The sequence below is a fragment of the Cottoperca gobio genome, chromosome 19, assembly GCF_900634415.1.
Source record: "Cottoperca gobio chromosome 19, fCotGob3.1, whole genome shotgun sequence".
Classification (NCBI taxonomy): Eukaryota; Metazoa; Chordata; class Actinopteri; order Perciformes; family Bovichtidae; genus Cottoperca; species Cottoperca gobio.
Window position 1 is genome coordinate 12,605,693 of NC_041373.1, and position 4,194 is coordinate 12,609,886.

Consider the following 4,194-nt stretch of genomic DNA (forward strand, 5'->3'; position numbering starts at 1 on the left):
GTATATGTGGATTAATAAGTGCTCTGATATTCAATTATAATGGTTGATTGTCTCACACTTTTCAAAACGTTGTTATACAGACACTTGTTTGCAGAGACGTGACATCGTGAAAACATGAAGACTCTGATTCTTGCTCTTTTTGTATTGTTGGCTATCAGCCAGAGTGAGTTAACCCGCAAGGCCTGCAGTCTGTTTGTTATTAAATTAATTGCTAGTTAGTTTAGGATGTTGAAAAAGATATGGTTCTTCTTCCAGGTGAAGCCTTGAGGTGTCACTGTGGAGGCAAGAAGATATGTCTAGGTGGCCAAGAGACCTGCCGCAATACACACACCCGCTGTGGCAGTGCCAAAATCGAAGGTGCAACCAGTAAGTTCCGGACTTGGCCACAACTAACAATATTAATAATAACAGGGAAGCAATATTTTTCCTAATTATCCATCTTGTCTTTTCCAAAGTGTACACACCTACCACATACTTCCAACGCTGCATGACGAGAATAGAATGCACGGGGTTTAATAATATGGCTGGATCATCTGCCAGATGCTGCGACACGGATCTGTGCAACAAAGCTGTTTTATTATGACTGTCAACACAGCTGAGAAATTAATACTAAGATGTCATGTAGGCTGTATTATCATAATAAAGAGTATGTGTTTGAAATGTTGCTGTTTTTCACTTTTTCTACCTCCTTATCATCTTTTTACATTTTCCAGTAAACACTGATTTTGTATCCTCGTTATTTTTCTCTGTAAATGGTTCAAGTGGCATCACTGCAGAGCTCAATCTGGTCACAAATGTGAGCTAATTCAATATTCACAATATTCCACTTTCACAATTTGACCAGTTTTCTACAGTGCGTTGATTCATTAATAGCGCTAATACATGACACAGTGTTCTCTAACAATGACAAATGTGTTTTCTACGGGAAGTCATCTTGTTTACAAGCTGACTGGGTTTCATACACAGATCTAAGAAATATAAAATATAAAAGAAACAATATTCCAACAATGGGATTATAAAAGGATGAACAGTTTAAACAATATTAAAAGTACAATAAAGAAAGCCAGGAAGTCCAACAATAAAGTGCATAAATAATCACAATATCACTTTTTCAGATTATTCTCTGTCCTTCTCCCAAACAGGGGAAGAGGATGATGTTGTCAAACCGGATAAAAATAAAATATAAACTTTAGTTATATTTCATTATTAATTGTTTTAAATGGTGAACACAGATTGAGGTGTGTTAAGGAGACCTAAAGCTATACTTTTCTTGTATTTAAAGATATTTTCTCATTTTTGTGTGATCTGTGGTTGTTGTTATAATACAATGAAAATGAATGTGAAATAAAATATGCAGAGCCCATAAACGTCACTATTTTTCAAGCAAAGGCTCAATGGTTTGGAGCTACTTCAACATTGCACACTAAATGGTAAAGTAGTTTGGCAAACTCTTATTGGAAAACTATTTCTAGGTTTTTAACACTTTTGTATTTTCTTTTCATCAGCAGCCTCAGTCATACCTCCACCTGCTCATGGAAAGATTGTGAGGCACATATTTCAGTTTTCTCTTCATCACACTGCACCACCTTGTGGTAGATAAGATGCTGACAGGAGAGTCAGAAAAGGAAACCGAACATGTGTATTTCACTGTTTTCAGTAGATCTCACTTTATCATGTAGTGATAATGTGTTAATGCTAATACATTGAAAAGCTCTTTTTCCGCAATTTCTCTTTCTTCTTTTTCAATTAACAGTGCACAAACATTGGTATTGCATTCTCATTGCATCTGTATAAAATATACAATAAATAGTCAATAATTACAGTATAAAAACTACATTTATAAGAGAAGCTAAAATAGAGTGTGTATGTAATGCATACAACTACGATACAAGACTGGATAAAAAGGAAGCCATGGTGTTAACGCTCCAGTACGACAATTTACCAGGTGGGACATCTTTAAGTGTTTTGATATGTGGATTATAAAAGTGTTATTATGATTATTATGTAGTGTCTGTTCTTCTCTTTTTTTATCCAGATTTGTGGCAGAAATGTGACATTGTGAAAACACGAAGATAGTATGAATAAACGGAGTCTAGCTCCAGATCATTAGCAGCCCCCATCTTTAATTCAGCTTTTAAATTCAGGTTAACACAACAGACTGTTTTAACCTGGAGGACTGCATTGTATTTGAACTGCAGGTTGTGCTTATAACACACAAATAAAATAATAAAACAGATTGAGTTTAAAAACAACAACACAGATAAAACAGGCATGCATGTGAACATAGATCCTGTTTTTAATGACTGTGTTTATCTGATACTTTTCATTCAAGTTTGCTTTTGTTGCAAAACAGCTTTTGGCAAAAACAATCTTATCACAAGATCCATTTACTGAAAATGTTCAGGAGCTTTCAGTCATACCTCTTGGAAAACATTCAGTTATTTTAATTTGTGCTAAAATCTGTTTTGTCAAATAAACATTTTCCAAGGTGAATAATGAACCTTTAAACCTTTCTTATATTTGAAGAACTTTTCTCATTTTTGTGTCATGTGTTGTTGTTTTTATCAAAACATTGCTGCTATTTCAACATTACATACTGCTCTCCAAATGATAGTGTGCCGAATGTCACTTGTTGGGAAACAATTTCAGAGTTAATGATCCACTGGATTTGCATCAATTGCTCAACAAGTTCAAATAAAAACGAAGCTGTCAGCCTGGCAGCACATATCTGAAGTATCAACACTACATTGAGACAAATTACCAGGTGAGATATCTTTAAGTTTTTCACATGTGCATGATTAAAGTTCTTCCAGCTAAACCTGACATTTTATTTTTCACACTTTTCCACCTTTGCTTTATTCATACAGAGATTGGTGTACAGACACGTGAAAACATGAAGACTGTGATTCTCGCTCTTCTGGTGTTGGTGGTTGTCAGCCAGGGTGAGTCAATGTACAGGAAGCACAACAAGCATGCAGCCTATGTTTTTAATTAATTAATTACTAGTTAGTTTAGGATGTTGAAGAAGATCTGTTTCTTCTTCCAGGTGAAGCCTTGAGGTGTCACTGTGGAGGCGAGACCAAATGTTCAGTTTATGCGCAGAACTGCCGCGATACACACACCGTCTGTGGCAGTATAATCTATGAAAAAGGATCCAGTAAGTGCCGGACTTGGCCACAACTAATAATATTAATAATAACAAGAAAGCAATACTTTTCCTAATCATCCATCTAGTCTTTTCCTTTGTCTTAACAGCTATCACATACTTAAAGCGTTGCATGAGGGAAGTTGAGTGCAGGCTGTGGCTACGTCTGAGTTTATCATCTTCCTCTTGTTGCAGCACAGATCTGTGCAACAGTTAATGTATTATCCTTATTATGACTGTCAACACATCTGATAACCTCTGGGAAATGAATACTAAGATTTCATATAGGCTGTATTTTGGTATTATCATAATAAAGAGTATGTGTTTGAAATGTTGCTGTTTTTCACTTTTTCTTCCTCATTATTTTATTATTTTTACATTTTCCAGTAAACACTGATTTTGTGTCCTCATTATTTTTCTCTGTAAATGGTTCAAGTGGCATCACTGCAGAGCTCAATCAATCATGAATACTCTGACAACAGACCCCTCAGTGCGAGCCCGACCACCATCAGCCAGGTACGTCCACACACAGCCTGCTGGACTCTTCACCCAGTTCTTACCCTCATCTCTGCCGGCCCTACAAGTCCCATCTCAACTTATCACAGACCTCACACAAGGACATTTGTGTTCTGATGTCCGCCCCAACATCCCATAATTTGATCCTGGACAACTCCATCTTCCACCTGGAGGACTCTCATCCCTCAGTTCACCCTGCGTCTGCCTCTCCACCCACGTTGTCACTCCACCCTCTCGGATCCTCCCTGGATTCAGGATCACCGCAATGGGATGCTCCCAAGCCCCATCTTCCACTGGGTGACCCATCTTCCATAGAACACACCAGTCTGGAGTGCCTACTGGGGAACAGGGGCTCTATGGAGAGCAGGGACAGTGAAAGCGCATCATCACGAAGGTCCAGCATTGGCGTCCAGACTCAGAGTACAGAGCAGTCGTGGTGTCAGGACCTCACAGATTAAACTGTTTCAGGGGCAGACCCACTAACCTCACTGCTACTGGGGGAAAGAAAGTTATTGACTTGCAACTTCTTACAG

The 4,194-nt window shown here is 37.9% G+C and overlaps 1 long non-coding RNA gene across 1 annotated transcript; it reads left to right on the forward strand.

Annotated features, from left to right (window-relative positions):
- Positions 1 to 620, forward strand: LOC115024822 (uncharacterized). Its single transcript, XR_003834158.1, has 3 exons — positions 1 to 163; positions 256 to 366; positions 456 to 620. It is a non-coding gene; the product is annotated as an uncharacterized LOC115024822 (long non-coding RNA).
- The last annotated feature ends 3,574 nt before the right edge of the window (positions 621 to 4,194 follow it).